Below are 22,215 nucleotides of genomic sequence, written 5' to 3'. Positions count from 1 at the left end.
TTCTCAAATCTGTTCGCAAACAACCAAATAAGGAAATTATTAAATGGACTCAACCACACTGGAGTAGGAAAACATTGAATTTAGGATTGTGGAATATATCACAACCTTTAGTAATACCAGAAGACGTTTGGGGACTAAACGATTTAATATATTACAGAGGTCCGTTATATTTCATGAAAGGAAATTATAATTTTGGTAACATGGCAAAATGCAGACCTAGGGATGGCATTGGTTTGGGAGCAATAAATCGAATTGTTCATTTAAAAGGTAATATTTCAACGCTTGGATTCAGTCTAGGTTTGGATAAATACAATACGAAATCCTGCAACAGATTTGAATTACTAACACACAAACTAGTTTGGTCGTATTTTGTAGTAAGAGAATTAACTGACGTAAGTGATTTTTCTAAAGATTTTGATCACCAAAGTTTTACTCGTAGACGTTGGACTTTTGGCAACGGCTTTGATAAATTTATAATCATTATTTCTGAACGAAATGTCTCTTCAGTCATAGTAATCCTCATATTAATTAATATCATGTACTGCAGGAAAAGAAATAACAGGAAATAATAAACTGTTGAATAAAAATGTGTATATAAGCTTTTCTATTATGACTTTGTTACTTGTTTATTTCTTGCGTGCGTGCGTGCGTGCGTGAGTGAGTGAGTGCGCGTCTGTGGCATTAAAATGTTCTGAAAAAAGCTGCATCCACCGTTTAAACAAAAGAAGATTTTGCAAATGTTTTAACTAAATAATGATATCGATATTTTTGTTTACGTATTATTCTTACATAGTACATATTTTTTTTGCTTTTATTAGAGCAATGTTCTCCGAAGGTATACAACAATATGACACAATCTTACTTATTGTATTATTGTATGGTTGACACACGCTGTATACGATAAGGATATGTTGTTTTTAATATAATATAAACAATAAGACCCGGTTTGATTGGCTGATTATAATATTTGTATAACTTAAAAAAACTAACTCATTTACTATTTTCATATCTTTGTATTATATATGTGTATATTATATATGCAATGAAAATATGCTATAAAATATGATCAATCTAAAAATAAAAAAAAGAATGATAAATCACAATATTTGTTTATCTTTATTTGTAAAATATGTTAGAAAATCTGTTTAAAGAGCGAATAAACAAAGTACGTTTTCTGATCGGCAATTCTGCATGGAGTCAATTTGCTTTGCTGTTTGATGGTGCAATGATTACTCAGTTTTGAGAATCCGTGGCGTTTCTTTTCTTAGTCCCCGTGTCCAATTGTCATTTTGAAACAATTGATCAGTAACGTAATATTTTGGATTAAAATTGCTCAGATCCAACGATTTATGTAAGGCATTTCTTATATAGCATTATATAGAAGTTATTGTTAATAATTATATTACTACATGTGTTCCTGTCATTGCATAACACTCTTTGTAGATGTAAACACTTTTATCAATCACTTCGTGAAACAATACATACAATTTTATATCAGTGAAAAATATGTATGCTTAGTGAAAGGTATTAGTTCATGTACTATATGTAGAAAAATAAATAGTACTATTTCCAGAAAATTACCAGAAGACTATTGCTATTAAAAGGTAATTTGGCCGAATTACAGCTAGGAAGTAAAGGATCAGAGGAAAACATTGCAGTAATGAAGGGGCGCTGGATGCAGTTTTTGTGCTTGTTTAGTCTTTTTAATCACATTGCAAAATCAATTGTAACCATTCATTAAAGAGATGCTTCTTCATTCTACCGATACCCTGTTTTTCTTTAAGTGCAGTAATCGCAGAAAAACTCGAAAAACATGACATTTTGCACTCCTTTAAACATCCGAAATTCAACAGATCTGTAGAATATTAAACAGTGAATGATCAAATGTCAGTAGATGGTTTTTTTTTTATCAGAAAACGGGTGTTTATGATACTGAAATTTTCTTTTGATATCATGTAACTTTTATGTGTACGGCTATTTAATGGAGAAAATCTGGACCTTACAATGTATTCGTATTTTTATCTACGTTACATTATGGAAGACAATACATGACAATTATCTTTGTAGCATTGTTAAGGATTAGTCATGCCTGGATGTCCCACTTACTCAATACTGTATGATGACATCAACGGGTGATTCACTATGAATATCCATGGATGACTAATACCCAGTTCACATCTACGATTTTTTCTTACGATTCCTTACGATTTGCCAACTCGTAGGCCGTCGCACGCAATCGTAAATAGCTCGTCGGTAGTCGTAAATAGCTCGGCACTACTCGCAGACGATCGCAAGCAATCGTGAACGTTGAGGTAATATTTTTGACATGTCAAAAATTTCTTACGATCGTCCGCGATTTGAATTATCGGTGAATAGCTCGTAAAGAGCTCGTAACAAGTCGTAAGTCTCGTAAACAACACGTAAACCACTCGTAAGCGCTCGTAAATGTATCGTAAAGACTTTGTTTTACGATTAAATACGATGTGTTTACGATGTGTTTACGAGTTCTTACGATTTCTTTCACGATGCGGTACGAGGGGTTTACGATTTGTTACGGGCACTTTACGAGTACTTAACGAGTACGTACGTATGCTTTACGATTTATGAGAGGTATAAAATCTGCCAAATTGAACAGTTCCTTTCAGTTGCTGTCAATACGTCAATGGAGTGAGACCTCAATCATATCTGCAATAATGCCACATAATAAGAAGGTAGTCAACAAAAAGAGGAGAGCACGCTCGCCTTCGTGCAAATTTAAATTGCAAAAACATGATATTCGTAAATACTCGTATCTAACACGCAGCTACTCGTAACAACTCGTAAACAAATCGTAATGTACTCGTAAAGCCTTTGTTGAATCATGATATTCCGTAATTCACTCGCAACAGCTCGTAAATAACTCGTAAATAGCTCGTAAAACGATCGTATTGATCCGTAATTACTCGGAACAAATCGGTAATTTTAGTCGTAAATGCATCGTAATAACTCGGAATAAATCGCAATTTGATCGTCAACAGCTCTTAAATAGCTCGTAAATGTGGGGAATCGGTGAACTTTTACGACTTTGTGCAGTCCGTCACAAATCGTAAGAAAAATCGTAGATGTGAAGGGGATATTAGTGCAGAGAGCCATATTTTGATTCACACATTAATCCCGTAGCATTTTTTATTTTAGAGCTCTCCGATAGATAAAAAAGATATGTAAAGCCGTGATCAAATATAATTCAGCTTCGAAACGTTAGAAGTATTTTTTGTTAATATATTTGAAATTTTCCGCGTCGGTAATGTATTTTTTTTTAGAATATAGTGCAACTACATAATAAAATGCTACTGTAAGAGAGCGCTCATGTGTTACGTCAGAGGGTAACAATTTCTTGTTATAGTAAATAAAAGTAACAGAAAGACAAACCAGCAACTATTAACAATAACAAAGTTTTATTCATGAATTTAAGTAAAAATACAAATACCTTCAAAAAATGCCAAAGAGCTGTTAAATCCAATCTTATATGTAAAAAATAGTCCAAATCCTGTCCAGGTCAAATTTAAATCCAGTCAGAGTAAATACAACAATGTTTCACACAGTCCAAAATTCCTCTCTTCAAAGATAACTTTTTAAATTCAGAAAATTTTAATATAAATCCTTCAAATAATCCTTCAAAATATAAAATATCAACATGGAAAGTTTCAGAACTTTAAAGTAATACTAAGAATAAAAAGAACATTCTGGAAAAATCAAGGACAGTCTTTTCTAAAAAGAACTGTCATACACTGTTTTTCAATAATTATTACATAACACAGTAGAATTTTCTAGATTGAGGTAGAATGTTATAGTAAATACAGAATGATGTCTTAAAACAAGGTCACTAAACAATGTTTTGCCTTCGGGAAAAAACATATACATAACACATGTAATACTGTGACGAAATGGAAATGACGTCACTATCTATTTCATATAATTACGCCATGTGCTCTCGTGTGTTTCTTGCACTTTAGATTGTCATTTTTATTTCCGCTAGTTGTCAGCATTGCTTTTTTAAAAGAAGCTAAATATCTCACTAAATGAGTTTCTATGCATTTTTGTGTTCTTTTAACAACAGCACTTTGAAATATGGAGATATCAAAACTATATAGACAATTTCTTTATTGAATATTAACAAGAGACAAAAGTTTTATCTCATAGATATAATCCCTACAGATTCGTAAAATGATAAGATCTACACAGTTCGGCGGTAAGAAGTATTTTGGACGAGTAAAATATAATTCAACATTTTGAACGTAACTTAGTCAAAATTGAAATATGTTATATGTACTAATGTACTGTACATATCATGTGTCGCTTTCAGATCAACATATTTCATGCATTACCAAATTTAATGAAACATATACTCTAGAAGTTTTATAAACTACACTGCTTAAAATCACAAACTTTTAAGAATTCATCGAAGCAACCAACTTTTCATTCGATTTATCCTTGATTTCAATGAAACGGTGGAAATTGCAAATTCTGCATATTATAACATAATACAGATTTACATAATTTTGATAAATATTCATTTGAGTGAATTATCTGAAAGGAAAATGTCGACGGTCTTAATACTTGAACTTTACGGATGTTGGTGAAATACATAGATGATATCTTACAAGTGAGTTTTCTTACTGAATTTATTCAACTATTTAATTAACATAATAAAACGCGATAGATAGATAGATTTTTATCTTTATATTTTATCTTTAAATAAATAAGGCGTTCTTAAACAAAATGTTTATTTTAAATCATAACGTTTTAGCAAACCAGTCCAAAGTTTTCATGAATTTCAGTCCAGGTACGTCCTCGTAGCTTTAATGCGTTTAGTTTAGGAAAAGCAGTATTACTATGGACTATTTACTTTTTTTATATAATCTTGTGACGTTACTAGTGATACAGTCATAGTTATAAAATAGTACCAATATCCCAATTTTGATCCCCTTTCTTAAACTGCAATAATTTAAGTCATTTTTATATAATTACATATTAAAATGCACTTAAATGAAACTATGTTTATCCCAGTAAAGTTGCATGTCGTACAAGATTTCAGAAATAGTTCCGTTATAGAAAATGCCTGGTTATTACTAGCTTGGGGTAAGGTGGTTCTTGTTAACATCTTTTCAGATTGGCAAATTTTCACGATAAGTAGTATATAGCAAATTTATTTGGAGACCTAGCTTGGGACAGTGTTTTGGGCGCTAGATTCAATGTCAATATCACTATTGCTAAAAACATTTTTAAAAAATGTGCCCTCTCAATGAATTTATATTAGAGTGAAACCTTGCCTACAGGTAGCTTCAAGAAAAACCAAGGCTTGAATTGTGTTTGCAGCCAGAAGGTTCATTACTAATTGTGCTGTTCTTGAAAAACTCCACTGTGTGCAGTGATCTAAGAGTACATTTTTACATTTAAGGAATTTTGAAGAGTTGTGGTTAAAATCCCGATCGGAACTTTGCTTTGTTTTGGCAGTGTTGATGGCATTAGGGTAAATGCTGCAAAGGTCAAAATGTCACACTAAAAATAGAAGAAATATCATTCAATAATCGGATCGTCAAGCAGAGCAGATGGTGTCCAGTCTATAGCTTAAGTTCGAATTGACAATTTGTCACCAAACTCTGTATATAGCAAGTTTCTGTAGAAGCTAGTGGGATCGCCTAAGTCAAAAACGCAGCTGTTTATTGAAACTGACGAGTTTCGAATTTTATGTTTTGAGAAATCCCCCGGATTTTGACCAAAGTATAAAGTACATCTACATTTAGTGATATTACCGTTGAAATTATATCATGTACAAGGAGAGAGTTTCTAAAAAAGCTAACAGCTTCCTACTCAATCCTCTATGTTAATATATGTAATATTGTAACAACTGAAATTATGATGAATAAAATATTGTTTAAACCAAATGCATTTCTATGAAAATGTAGAATGTTAATGATTTTTTATAAGAATGTTTCAATAAAATAGGGTTATTACAACAGTAGCTCGATCTGGGATGCTGTATTCGGCTCGAGTGGATTTTGCAAATTTTGCGCTATTTATAGAGCTGTGTCAGGTCATGAATATTAAATGAAAATAGTCCGGCAACATACAATGCAAAAGGTACAATAAGGAATTTTTTCTGCCAGTTCATATTTACTTGTGCATTACAAGCAGTATTTTCGACAGAATTTATATAGGTATAAGAATTATATATAATACAACGTCCAGAAAAATACTGAATATGGTCCGTCTGTTCCCCATGTAATCTGGCCAAACTATCCCTGGAAGTGAGGCAATAAACCAGACAAAAAGCAAGCAACAGCAAATGTGCACTGCGACAGACGTTCATCGCTCCAAGAGCCACCGCGCCCATTGCTTATTATCCTGATGAAGGCGCTAGCCTAAACACGTTGATTTGATTAAATGTTGAATAATAGACAGAAAGTTATACGTGTTATTGATAAGATAAGATAAGATAAGATAAGGTAAGATAAGGTAAGATAAGATAAGATAAGATAAGATAAGAAGATAAGATAAGATAAGATAAGATAAGATAAGATAAGATTTATTTTGAGTCGGCAAGACAATTACAAGTAACATAAGCTCTGATGAACGTTTTTAACCGACTAAACGAAAGATGAAATACTTAAAACATGATAAAGAAAACAAAGTTGATGTAGGATTTTTTTTAGATTATTTTAAATGGAAATAACCAATAAACCACGTAAAAAAGAGGGTGTTGGCAAATGAGAGCCGTCCTGTCGCGTCAGGTTTGATCGCGGACAACTACAAATACTTTTATTTCATTATTAATATAATTCTAGAAATGACATCAAATATCAAGCATGTAATAGATTGCTTTGAATTTTTGAACAGAATATATCCTGCAAGCTTGATACGCATCCTTTTATTTTTGTAAATATTGTTCTCCCATTTCTATATTTATGGGAACATATCCGAGTCGTCTATTCCAATGTTAAAGTTAAACATACAGAATCCAGAAATCCGTTAATTGACCTCTGTTTCAACTCGCTTGTAAATACATGAATTAATCACTGTTTTTGCGTTTTTCTCAGTCAGTATGCATATATCTGATTTTTATAGATTTTATGTCAGATAGGTAGAACCTATTCATTCAAAGACTGTCACTGAACTACCGTTATTTATGTTGGTAATCAATACTATTTCTCAGAGCCTGTCACCTGCTAGCTTATGATTTTTTATGTTGCACAAAGTTGTTTTTTTTTTGTTTTTTGTTTTTTTTTTGTTGTTTTTTATGGGCATATATTTTATTCCACACATCACATAAATATAATAACATACAAGCTCTATGGCTTTTGCAAAGACTACATTAACAATGTTTGATATGGAACTACTTAAACTTGATAAAATATCATAAGTCTACATACTACCTCTTATTAATTTTTTTTATAAAAACAGCTTAATTTCTATAATGAACCTGTCCATTCTCCAATCTTGGGCAGAGTACCATATTAACTGTTCTAAGGGGTGTTTACCAAAAAGGTACTGGCTGAATAGAGATCAATGCAAACAACCACCAGACTGCACCATGCTGGACACTGTAGGCTCCGCTCCCGCAACCAGTGCAGATCACAATCAGCCTGCACATCCATGCAGTCCGGCAATGCTCCACACAGCTCGAAAAGGTAAATCAACCGCGCCCAGCCAGGCAAGGGTTAGGATGTAAACCAAAAGTATGTACACCTTATTTCAAGCAACCAATAAGGGAGATACTAAATTATAAGATAAATTTTTTTTTACTATTAGACATTAATTGGTTATAGATGATGAAAGGAGAATGATACAACTGTATTACATTGAAGTAGCTTTTACTTAAGAGATAATAGTAAAGCATTTCAAACTAGGCTGATTTCCATGTTACTTTTGACAGATCTTAATTTTAACTTTTTATGAATAAATGCCTACCCAATTTTTACACAAAAAGAACGGACAACACGCACACGCACGCACGCACGCACACACACACACAAAGACGGTACACTACAACAGTAAAAGGATACCACTACTTCTGTCAATTTATGATATAAGAAAACATATAAGGACAAAAAAACAATATAAAAAACATGTAAAAAAGGAGACAAGATCAGTGGGAGTCTGTTGCAAGACTCATTTACAAAGTAAAATGGAGCCTTGAACAAAGTGGCAACAAATGGCAGACTATAAGTACTGAAAGAGAAAAAAGGGAAAAAATTAGATTAACAGAAAAAGTTCAGTGCAGCGCTGGAAAAAGATAACAGACCTCTAAATATGTAATTAATCTCCATTCAAAAGCAAAGAGGCATATTCACTCCATACTTCTCTGAATTTATTTAATTTGTTATCTTTTTTGGCATTAAACATCTCTGTCTTCAATAGAAATTCCACTTCGGGTCTGAACATCACTATATTTGGAAATATATTATTCATTCTACATTTAGATATTGTATCTTTAGCCACTAAAATTAGATTTGTTGTAGCTTGACTAAATTTATCATTTCCCAGTTTGTATATAAATTGGTACATTTGTCCCTAAGCAATCTCTTTTTTCATCATTCCAAAAAACAGTAGTAAATTCACAAACCCATAGAAGATGTTTTATAGTTTCACTTTGTCTGTTACAAAAACTGCACAAATTATTGTTTTTAATGCCCATTTTTTCTAACAAAGAGTTTATTCCTAGTTGTTTTATATATCGTTTATCCTTAACTACTTTTGGTATGCAAGTTATGACCCCTTGTTTGAGAGAAACAGACATATCTCCAGTGTCCAGAGACCGATTAATAGACCGTACCAGAAAATGACCTATATCTTTCCAGAAGAATTTTAAAAAAGCTGCAGGAAAACAACTGGTTCCTAGTGAGGAATCATTAGACATTTTCTTTAGACCGGCCAACATTTCAGTGTAACTTAAATATCCTTCTAAGCTTTCATTCTCATGTTCACTCAACTTAGGTATGTTATCATTTAATAAAAGATTGTTTAAATCAACGTTTTCTGTGTCTATATATGAATATAATTTTTTATAATGTTTAACAGCTTCATTCATAATTTCGTTTTGACTAGATAGTAAAGTACCGGATGATGAAAACAGGGAGTTCATTATTTTTGAAATATAGTTCCTATTTTCTAAATTACAGAAATATTTAGTAGGCCCATTTTGCTCTTGATCTTATAAAGACACCTTGCATTATTTTTTATCTTAATTCAGTAGATTCAGCTTTTTTGCCTCCAAATAAATTATAATCAATGTTGTTTTGCTTCTCTAGTTGGCTTATTTCACTTATTAAAATTTCTTGTCTTTTATTCTCCTGATTCTTTTTATATGCAGAATAAGAAATAGTTTTGCCTCTTATCTCCATTAATAAAAAATAATTTATCATCAATATCCAATCTTATGATTTCATTGCTTATTTGTTCTAATGGTTCATTAGAATCCTGTGTTTCTTGTGCATACCTTACTTTAATTTCTTGTATCAAGTTTTTAATTTGTGTTAAATATTGTGCATCTCAGAGTAAAGATTTATTAAATTTCCAATATGATTTACCCTTTATAATTTTTTAAAAAATCTAGTCTTGCCTTTTTTACAGGATTCCTCTTAAACTACGTATATTGTTTTTCTTCAATATTGTTGCACATTGTTAGTATGACAATCCAGCTACTGATTTTGTCTCACAGCTTGTCGTTATCCGGATGTCACTCGATCACTCATTCTTGAGTAGACCTTTTCTTTATTTCACAGTAACGAAAAAACTCATTTTCAGATATATTTTTCAAGAATATTTTTTCGAGTTAAAAGGTGAGCAAAGATAATATCTAACTTTGATTGCTTGTTGGTCATTGGTCATTTTGATCGGAAACATAATATCAAATTATGATATTCGACCACTATTCTGTTGCAATTAGGGATTTGATCGAATTAAACTATATACACTTGTTTAAGCGTTTTCAGTTTTGTTGTAACCATTCATGTACATGTATAAGAGCCATTTTAATTTCATCACTGCAATCTTTTTATTCATGGTCTTGTTTTTTAATGTCGGTACGCTTGAATCATGTTTGGCATTTTAGTTTTCTAGTATATTTTATTATAAATGATTGTTAGGATTGTTCCTGGTTTATAATTACCTCCTTTAAAAGAATTCTTTGTTTGGATAGATTCGTGATTATAAAACATCTGTGATAATAAAATGTAAAACTTTAAGGTATATGTTTGACCTTTTTATAGATGCAGTTATACGATGATTTTCTATATGGGCGCGACGGCCTCTCTTACAGGTGTAATATTTTCTATGGCTGAATGTGCTTAAATATCTTCATCTTTTTCTTTTGTTTTGCAATCTGAGTACTTAGTAAATTATTCATATTTCTGCTTCCTTAATAGATGCAGAGCTGGGAATTTCTTTTTTTTTTCAAATTTAAAGGGATCGCTACTTTTAGACAGTCAACAACGTCTCCGCTAAATTCTAATGCTACTATAGAGCAAAGCTCAGATAATGTACTTGCTGGCTCTTAATAAACAGAAACAGACTGGTGCACCAGAAACAATCAGAATGCACATGCAACTTGCAATTAAACGGTTTCATAAATGAAAAAATTGAGTAATTCAATATTTGTAATACTCCGTTTAAACTTTGATAACTAAATATGCAAATCAGATTTTATTATACTTTTAGAAATTTTGGAGTGGTGAGACTTCGTAGTTTCTAAATATAATACCACATGCTTAGACCTTTCCGGATAAGAGTGTATTAAGTAATTCAAAATGTTTTACTTAAAACAAACTTATAGTTTAATCTACATCATTGAAAGAAAAAAAGATATACTTTAAGAGAACAAACTAACGTTTGCTTGTATATGGCATCATGTAATATTATAACCCTGGTGTATGGCAGTAGATTTGTGTCTATGTTCGATTCTAATATTATGTTCAATAATCGGACATGCGTTAAATTGTTTATATTTCTGTTCGATTATCGCATACAAATAATTGTTTTCATGTTACGTTTGTTTGATAACAAAACAAAACATATTTTATTATCGCAGACTTTGTTTTAACCAATAGTCGAAGAAAGACATATCTGATACATTACTGTATTTTTATATGCGTTCAATAATCGAAGACATATTTGGTACAATGTGTGTCCAATAATCGAAGACTTACTTAATGCATTATCGAACACATATAGCGGTATGTATTAAGTAAGTCTTCGATTATTGAACACATATTTATTAGTTTGTACTAAATACACATATAACGGTATGTATTAAATATGTCTTCGATTATTGAACACATATTTATTAGTTTTTACTAAATACACTATGTATGTCTTCGATTATCGAACACATGTAGCAGTATGTATTAAATATGTCTTCGATTATCGAACACATTTAGTAGCATGCATTAAATAAGACTTTGATTATTGGACACATATTTAGAAGTATGTACCAAATATGTCTGTGCGATTTTGTTTTTTATCGAACAGAAATATAAACAACTAAACGCATATGTGTCCGATTATTGAACATAATATATAAATTGAACATAGACACAAATCTACTGCCATACTGGTGAGGACAATTAATTGTCTGAGATAAAACTTTAATTCTCATAATGCTGTACTTATTTCACAATACTTTAATGCGGTGTCTATGGGATAAAACTATGGAAATGATGGTTAACGGCTTAGATCTACTACATTTGCTCATTCTGAATTCAGACAAATGTACTTGCCAAATGCGCCATGTTTTAATTACAATAATGAATAGAAATAACTAGAAAATATACAAATGCGATGATAAGGTATATTAATTACATAGAGGATATTACACGAGTGTCTTTTCATATTGAATTTATTAAACGAGTTGAATAAAATGATAAAATGCGAGGTTCTTCCGAGCATTTTATCAATTTTATTCAAATCGTTTAATAAATTCAATGTGGAAAGTCACAAATGTAATATTCTTTTTATCACATGTTAGCCTTTCCTGTCGAAACATCAAAATCACTATATAAACAAGTAAATTTGACCAACGTCTCCTATACTATAACGACGTCGACGTCAAAGCTTTATTACACTAGTGTATTATCATTTTTATTTAATGGCTTTATTACACTCCTGCAACGTCAAATATGTGATAAAGTTCATGTTATAACAAGTTGTAGGCGGATCATTAGAAATCGAATACCAAATCCTAACATCCTTCAGAAACAGCATTCAATGTGACCCCTCCTAGCACACTACAGGCGTTTTTATTTCCATTTCAGAACGAACACTTTATTCCCATTAATCAAACTTATCTCCAACCTACGATTTTTATTTATCAAATAATATGGTTTTGAAGACTGCGAAAAAACTAAAACTAACAGCAAATACCATTTATAATGATGGTCACTGCTTTTCCCGCAAGAAAAAGGCTTCTCCTACTTTCTGACAGACATACTTCTGAAATCAAAACCTTGTTTAATATAATATACATTTAAACAGATCAGTTGAACCCTATGTTATTCCAGGGCTTTTGGCTAATATGAAAAAAATAAACAGTGACGATAGCCTCGATAGCCCCGTGGTAAAGCGTCCGCTTCGAGTGCGGGTGGTCGTGGGTTCGATCCCCGACCGCGTCATACCAAAGACGTGAAAAATGGTACTAGTAGCTCCTTTGCTCTGCGCTCAGCATTAAAAGGGAAACTGGCTTCTCTTCTCTCATACCCTAGTGGCGATGGATTCCATCAGGAATGAGGTGTCTAGTAATAAGTAAGTTGACTTAATATAAGTTGTACATTGTATAACTTTTTTCACAATTGACTTAAAATAAATTAGTATAAACTATAAACAGTGATGATAAGTTTTTGTCCATACATATATACGTTAAAGTCGCCATTTGTCAGCCTTCCACAGACAAACATTTTTGAAATCATTTGGCCTCAAACATACATAAAACATCAGAAGTGCATTACTGTTATTTACACATCACTTCCATAACAATAATGATAATATTACAGCAATAGATTATATGAGGTAATACATAAACGCTTGATGTAATAAACTAGAGTGCACGCAAAGATGTTTTTTCCTTAGAGTTTTACTCTTAAGTTGAAATAAGAATGTAAAGTAAAATATACGTAATGCAACATTAAACTAGTATTTTGACAACATATAATGTTTAATTCCTTCTGTGTATGATAGAAAAGCTGTTGACTGCAATGGCCATCGCATCACAGTCATGATTAGAACACTTTGCCATGTTGTTATGCGTTAAATGATATCAGACAGCGGCAAGTTCTTGATGTTGAACATTTTTATTATTCTTTTACAGAGATTCGTGATTACGAAATGAGGTTGATATTGACTAAATACAAGATATACTCGATCGTTACTGAGGGACCACATAAGCGGACCAAATATTACAAAGACTTTAGTTAGTAATAAAGACAAATTGTGAATACAGTGGACAATATTTGCTAACATATTAGAAGTAAAGTTTTCAGACTTATAATGATAACTGTTTAAACAAAACACATCAGTCGGTCCTTAACGAAATATGCTGCTGACAAGGAGCTGATTTTCCTCGAACACACCTTACGTGACGGCACACGGAAATATATGCTTTATCAAAGATCCGTCGATACAAAAGTACTTCAAACAGTAACATTGTTTCTAAACTATTGCAGTTCAAAGACTGCGACAAAGAGCTGTTTTTCCTCGAACACACCTTATGTGACGGCACACGGAAATATATGCTTTATCAAAGATCCGTCGATACAAAAATACTTCAAACAGTAAAATTGTTTCTAAACTATTGCAGTTCAAAGACTGCGAGACTGAGACGGTGCACTGTACAGCTTAATTGACTGACTTGGAGCGAGCAGTATGCACTCTATCATTATCAACTGAGACGAAAGTATCTGATACAATGCATTTCATCTCCAGATTTGCTGGAAAATGGAGATTTTTTTTACTACATATCAAAAGAATTTTGAAGTTTATTTAACGTTATCCAATCTTTACCTCTGTTTCATGTGTATCACTCACTTGCAGAAAGAAAAAAAAGTGATAGAACAATTGATTATACAATGATATGCAACTGCTAAATTGCGTTTAATTCAGCAAAACATATGTTATACTTAAGTAAATGTCTTAAGTTGTACGAAAGTCTATTTATAAGAAAAGAAAGCAATTTATGTTTTACGCTTATTGAATGGCTGTCCGAGCATTGTCCGAAGAATGAGTGTTTTATTACAAGAAACAGTTATGCTGAAATATAGATCAGTCAGTAGCACAAGCAATAGACCGGCACTATATATAAGGAGTCAATGAATATATCATATTTTAATTTCTTAAAAGGCAACAATATCAATGAAAAAAGAAATAGCTTTAGCTTACTATATATAACAGTAAAAATTACCTGTCAAAACACTTTTAAATGAACGAATACAAGATCAGTTTCCAGAATCTATGCGTTCAAATTTTGAGCCAGAAACGAAAATTATATGCTGCATATACACTTTATAAACAATTTAATAAATTCTTCAGCTGTCGGTCCAGGCATGAAGAGATTTCTTTTCATAAACTAAATCGTGTATGCAATCGTGTCACTCCAAACATGGCCTTAATCATTTTCTGTGTATGAAATATTGCTTGCTTGATTTTTGTTGTTTTCCCCAGTAAACGCAGTCAAAGTCTTGAATTCCTTCCAGAACTGTTGCCCTTTCTTCTGTACATGATACTGATTGATTCTTTGGGACAATAAGGAGTCTAATCACTACCCTTATCCGCCCACAAGGCGTACACATATTCCTGGTACCTTATTATGAATTTATACTGCAATGGCAGATAATGGGGATCGGTACGGACATAACGCATACTCATGTAACAAAAATAATTCCATCTCTCTCTCTATATATATATGAATATACTTTACAAGATTCTACTGAAGTTTTTTCAAGATTATTTTTATAAAGACGTTAACATTCCTGTTAGAAATTTGATGGTCGCCCACATTGTAAGTCATTGTTTCTTTTGTTCTTGTGCTTCTGGTTTCATATTCAGAGACCCAAAACGCAAGTATAAGAAATTATCTTAGAGCTAAACAGATATTAAAAAGCTACGCTGTAGAATTATCATTCTATTTATTATGCCTTTTCAGAGCGACATGAAATATGTGCAGCGGTGTCAATTTTAGATATGAAATCAGTTAAATGGGTGATCGTCAAAATAGACTAAAGAGTTTAATTTAACAATCCATGAAACTGAATGAGTTAGGGTTGTAATAGTGTAACGTTTAGTGCCACACAAATCCCGTCGGTGAAAAGCTAGCTCATCACCGAAGGTGATTTATTGTGCATATATACTCTCATTTTACTCCAATGACAATTGACAGGTTTACAAATTTGCATATTAATGGAATAACTTCCCTTTATGCATTCAGTAATCGTTACATTACTTTCCCCTCCGAGAAATCTCGTCCCGAGATTTGGCCTAGGAAATACATGGGTAAGGCAACTCTAGTCCGGCAGTTGACTTCATCCCACCGCTGCCACCATTTGTAACGTTTGTACTGGCATCCACACGGCCAGCCACACGGCCAGACACACACAAATCCCGTCGGTGAAAAGCTAGCTCATCACCAAAGGTGATTTATTGTGCATATATACTGTCATTTTACTCCAATGACAACTGACAGGTTTACAAATTTGCATATTAATGGAATTACTTCCCTTTATGCATTCAGTAATCGTTACAATAGGAATATATCAGCTATTAAGTAATATGTAGTAAATGTTTTTGGTAACTTGCAGTTTATATATATAAAAAAGCAGTAAACGCGTCAATATTGTGTTATATATCATATGCATGATCTTCTGCAAAGACACGTTGGGTCAAAGTGTATTGACAGACAGAAGAACATATGATTATACCCAATAATCTGAAAATCAAAATTTGTCTCAAGGTAATGTTAGTCTTAAGTCATACATCCAGCGTAACACTTTCAAAATCACGCCCTATAAACGACTGTAGCCCCCTCTTCCTCTTGCGAGTGATCAAAACAATAAAATGACAGGTAAAAGTTAAAAAATAACATTTTTAAAGTGACTGATTTGCTTTGAAGGTATGTATATTTACATTTTATTGGGAGCTGAACATGATTTGTTTCTGTATATAATGTGTTAGTCTGATGACAGGTAGAATTATAGCAAAAAACTCGATTGATCACTGATTTTGTCCAGAATTATACATTGTCGGCGTCAAAAGTACTTATTTTCTTGCTTGAAGAATGACCTACATGCAAATTTCACTGTTTCATGGATAAAGAAACAGTACTACTTTGGTAAAATAAGATAAAATCATTGATAAATTCTCCAATTTGTTTATAGCCGTCAATGAAAGAAGATTCGGTGTTGTTCCCTGAATGTATGCATGCTTGCTTAAATTCTGTAAAAATCCTTGCGAGTTTCGTAAAAAGACTGTATGACTGTTTGTGAGTGACTTCTTTATAAAATATCGGCGTTTCCTGTGCTTCTGTAGTACTTCTTCATAATTATAATCCGCAAACAAAGTTTGAAGGAGGGTGGAATATAGCAGTCAACATGCGGTTTGTCTGTTCGGTCTGTTTATATATGTGTCCTCATATATTTGGCTGTGTAATTACTTCAATCCTATTACACCTACCTCTCTCAAATATTACGTACAAACACCGGCAATATGTACTTAATGTCCATCTTATTATTTTCCTTTTTCTTTTTAAAGTAACACCTAGAATTTCAAACCTTTGAAACCAGTATATAATCGCAACTACAATGAATAAGGTGTAAAAATATGAACAGTGAATGGGGTGATTTGGAGTGAAACGACGCCAGACTGAATCCACTAATCCTTTGTGGATCGCTTTCTTGACAGCGTCGCGCAGTAAACAGCATTATTTTAGTTATGTCTTTGTATTTGCCAAAAACACACCAACTTTAACATTAAACTTGTCTTATTGAACTGAAAATCCCATTTTACAAGCAGAAGTGCTATTAGAGGAAAAAATGAGGGTTTATTACCTCACCTGAGCAAGAAGTGCTCAAGGTTAGCTTTTGTGATCACCCTGTGTCCGTCGACCGTTGTCCTCGTCCGTCGTCAACAATTTGACTGTTAACACCGAGAGGTCACACTTTTGGTCCAATCTTAATGAAACTTGGTCATAATGTTATCATCAATAGAATCTTGGACGAGTTTGATATTGGGTCATCTGGGCTCAAAAACTAGGTCACTAGGTCAAATCCGCAAGGACAGATTCCTGACGTGTTATCACTATCAAATGTAAATTATTTCTAACCTGAGAAATAGCAGTAAATTTTGACAGGTAGTAATCATGACGGCTGTACTACTCGCGGACGGTATTTGTAACAATAACATGTTTATGTTATTATTTAGGAAGGGGGAATCGGCAAGTTAAACCATTAGGCCATTCGTGACAAAATAGTTGTACTACTTTTGAATCATGTTTACTGGTTTACCATGAAGTAAACTCTGAATTACTATTAAGGACTTAATCGACTTTTCCGGTAATGTTTTCGTTATCCTTTTCAATTTATACGTTTATTCGCAGGATACTTGCGGGTGAAATAGTTCTTTTTTAAAAAAATCAGAGGATCATTTTGTTGCAGACAGACAGACAAACGGGGGTCAACCTATAGTCCCCTCCTGTCTCATCTCATTTATTTTAAAATCGTTAGGTAACCGTGATTTCCGTAGGGAATCGACGGTTAATTTCTTGCATGAAATAGTAGGGACCCTGTTTATACTTTCAGTTTCTAATTCGTATTTTATGATAGTATATGTTGTGACAGGATGGACGTACCGCGGACTATAACTATCAGAACAAATCAACACCCATTACAATATTTACAAATTTATTTACAAAAAATGATGATTTACAATGAATAAATGAAAAGTGAAAACAAATCTTATTATAAGAAAGAAAGAAATAAATCTGAACTCAATAACTCTTTTATGAAGTATAAAGTTCTAACATTGACTGTTCGTTGACACAGATGTTTCCGTTAACTTTGAACTTTAAGTAGCACAAAAATACAACATATCTTCAAGTAAAGTACCTTTAAACCGTGAATACGTTGACTCCGTTTTGGCTCCCTATGATGTTAGGTGATTGTATCCCTGACCTGACTTCAGTGGATCACAAAAATCATTGTCTTTGCGGTTTACGGCACAACCATGGGACAAAAGCTCTGCGCTGGGAAAATCACATTCAGGCGAGTGAAGACAAATAAACCTCGGGTATTAATTGTACTTCCGGGTCGTGACGGCATCACCAGGTAGAAGTCGTCTGGTGGAAGAAGCTAAAATATATAACATATGGTAAGTACCATAGCAAAACAAATAAATAAGGGCATAAAACTGCACCTTTGGGTACACCATACCTCCGTAGGCTCCCATAAATAATACGTGCTACTTATACAAAATATATGTGCTACTAAGTTCATACGTCACGTGATTAAAATACGTCACTTATTACTTACATTATTTCTAAAATTACTAACAAGTCTAAATTTTAAGTATGGAAAAGATATGAAAAGTTTATGATGAAAAATTATAAATACGGAAATGATATATTGCAGCTATATTATTTACAATCACAAATTAATACGATGCAATGCAAAATAATCGTAATACAAAAGCTAGCATGAATATAATATCAATTTGACGTAAATCCGTCTAATGTCGAAAGTGGTGTATACTAGGCATATCTATTCCAGTCTGTTTGTAGGTTAATGTCCCGCGAAATACTAAATTTCATGGAACTCACGGCTTATGCGTGTACTCTGACTATTTGCATTTTCACGGGAATCACGATATAGCCGGGACTATATCTGACTACTTCGGTGCGGATTGAAATTTACAATTTAAGACCTGTTATAGTGGTTTTGGGGATAAAAAACACAAATTACTGAAGTTTATCAAATACCAACTTTCTTGTTACTGAACCGAATTTAATAAAACTTACATGGAAATTTAACTTATGAAATACAGAAAAACATGAGAGGTATTTTATGCGTAAAATCTGACATTTACCTCAATAACTCAAAAATTTACAAAAAGATGATGCAATACCTGTATTTACACTAAAGATACATTGAGGCCCGTATGTCAGTTTGTGACATATGTGTGTAAAACCAATACTGAATACTTGCATGTAAATGACGCTGAAGCATTCATTTAATTATTTAATTAAGTAGGGTAGCGAGTCACAGACACTCCGTCCCCACCCCCAATGGATTAGTACAAGCATCGCACGAGGGGTTCGACATTAAATGACATTATAAACATGACGACTGATCAAAAAAGTCAATTTTGTATGCATTTCTTTTTATATTTCATTTACGCCTTTAAAGGACATAAATCGCCTACTGTACTCGCAATATGGAATACAGTATCACTCGCAAATATGCGTTCAGATCAAATATCAAAATTGGCAAGTCGGCATACAGTTAATGTTTTTACACAGACTAGATAAAAATTAATTTCTTTCAAAAACGCAATAAACACGAAACATTTAATTTATATATATTTATGGAGTATGCATACATGTTACAGAAAGCAACAAGGATAATTTGATTACAAATCAATTTGGCGTGATATTCATCAGTTTCGTGACTTGGTCGAGTGAATTTTCATGCAATGAGTGTGATCAGTCAACATTTTGTAAACATTACCTGTCAGTTTCATCTATTATATCACCATATACACATATTTATGTTAGACTTATCGTTAAACTTTAATACACATACAGTGCAAAGCAAAATAATGAATTTGAAGACGATTCTTACCTTTCGCGTGTCCGTTTATTGTTTTGATCACTCGCAAGAGGAAGAGGGGGGCTACAGTCGTTTATAGGGTGTGAAAATAGCATTGCCCTGAATGATCAAATAAAGACTTGTACCCTCCGTCTTAATAACATCATATAATATTATTATCACCTAAAAGGACTTTTGGTTTAACTTGATTTGAAGGTATCTCTACCGCCTAACGTGTCTAAATAAGGCCAATCAAATTATTGTTGTGGACTTCGAGAGTACAGATGGGCTCTAGAAAGGCGGTGTTAGAAATGAACTGAATTAATTCAGCATCTATTAAATCATCCTTCAGTAACGTTTATTTACTTTCGGTCATGATTTTATTTGTAGAAGAAACTAAATGCTACTTTGTATGCAGGTCTCTCTCAAATGCCTTAGGAGAAGATTCATAAATTTACTTTTTAACAGAATGCCAAATCATTAGTTGATCCCTTTGTTATCCCCCGCCAAAGGCGAAGGGGATATTAGAAATGCTCTCCGTCCGTGCATGCGTGCGTGCGTGCGTCCGTCCGCAACGATCTTTGTCCGGAGCATAACTCCAAAAGTACTGGAGGGATTTTCTTCAACTTCATACACTGATAGAACACATTGGGAGGAAGTGCAGTGTGCAAGAACAATAACTCTACCTTGCCTATTTTTTTAGTTATTCCCCTTTATCTTATTTTCTTAAAAAATTTTGTCCGGAGCATAACTCCAAAAGTACTGGAGGGATTTTCTTCAAACTTTATACACTGATAGAACACATTGGGAGGAAGTGCAGTGTGCAAGAACAATAACTCTACCTTGCCTATTTTTTTAGTTATTCTCCTTTATCTTATTTTCTTAAAAAATTTTGTCCGGAGTATGACTCCAAAAGTACTAGAGGGATTTTCTTCAAACTTCATACACTGATAGAACACATTGGGAGAAAGTGCAGTGTGCAAGAACAATAACTCTACCTTGCCTTTTTTGAGTTATTCCCCTTTATCATATTTTCTTAAAAAAAAATTGTCCGGAGCATTTCTTCTTCATGCATAGAGGGATTTTAATATAACTTGGCACAAATGTTCACCACCACGAGACAGAATGTCAGGCGCAAGATCCAGGTCCCTAGGTCTAAGGTCAAGGTCACACTTAGAGGCCAAAGGTAAGATACAAGAATGACGTTGTCCGAAGCATTTCTTCTTCATGCATGGAGGGATTTTGATGTAACTTGGCACAATTATACACCATCATGAGACGAAGTGTCATGCGCAGTTCCCTTCTTTAGAATTACCTCCCTTTGTTGTTACTTTAAATAGCTTTTATTGTAACTTTTTCATTACTAGTCGTAGGGAAAAATCGAGACCACTTTTCTGTAGTACAACATGCATGCTACATCCAATTTTGAGGTGTATTTTGATCAATCTCCACCTGGAAAAGTTTTTGTGTGGACTTACAATTTTTTTTTTTTTTTTTTAAAGATTAACTTCCCTTAGTTGTTACTATAAATAACTTATATTGTAACATTTTTATAATTGACCATAGGGATAAACAAGACCACTTTTCTGTGGTGAAACATGGATGTTACTATCCAATTCTAGGTGTATTTTAAGATATCTCTACCTGGTAAGGAGTTTTTTGTGGACTTAGAAAAACAAAAGACTTACAATGATTACTAAACAACCACAAAATTAAAATTCCATTTGCAAATACAGCTGCTAGAGTAAAAAAATTTGCTGTGACGGGCATATATTGTGATATTCTGGCACTCGTGTTCCCTGTTAGCTTTCCATTCCTTCTTTTTACAGTAGCCATATAGAAAAACATCATAGCTATACTGTTCATGAAAATTAATAAAATTTAGCAGTAAACCACCTCACCACTGATTTATTATTTCTTCCACATCTTTAAAACCCCTGATGCGGACCACAACTAAATGGTCCTTCAAAGCTTTCCCCGAAATTAATACTTTCAGACACTAACTTGCCAGGAACTTTAGCCTTCAATTATAATATGCCCGGCGGGGGGGGGGGGGGGGGGATTGGCCATGTCTAACATGGCTCTTGTTACGTTTTGCGTGGCTATGGTTTAAGGCAACCAATATAGTTGTACAACTGCAGTTTATTCAAACAATCAAAACCTGGGTCATGAGCAACTGTATGGCGGCCAAACAGTGTCTCCCTTTACTTGGACTTAGTGCTTGGATTATTTTCTACCAACATAAAATTTCTTTTTTGTATTCTTCGGAAATTACCTTTCAGAAAAATATTACGAAAAAGAAAACTAGATGCTAACGGGCAACATGTCGAGCCCGCCAGATGTTAAAAGGACTAACAGCACCACGTTTTAACCTTTGACCTCTAAGTATGACCTTGAC

Source organism: Mercenaria mercenaria, chromosome 13, assembly GCF_021730395.1.
Source record: "Mercenaria mercenaria strain notata chromosome 13, MADL_Memer_1, whole genome shotgun sequence".
Classification (NCBI taxonomy): Eukaryota; Metazoa; Mollusca; class Bivalvia; order Venerida; family Veneridae; genus Mercenaria; species Mercenaria mercenaria.
This window is presented reverse-complemented; position numbering follows the sequence as displayed.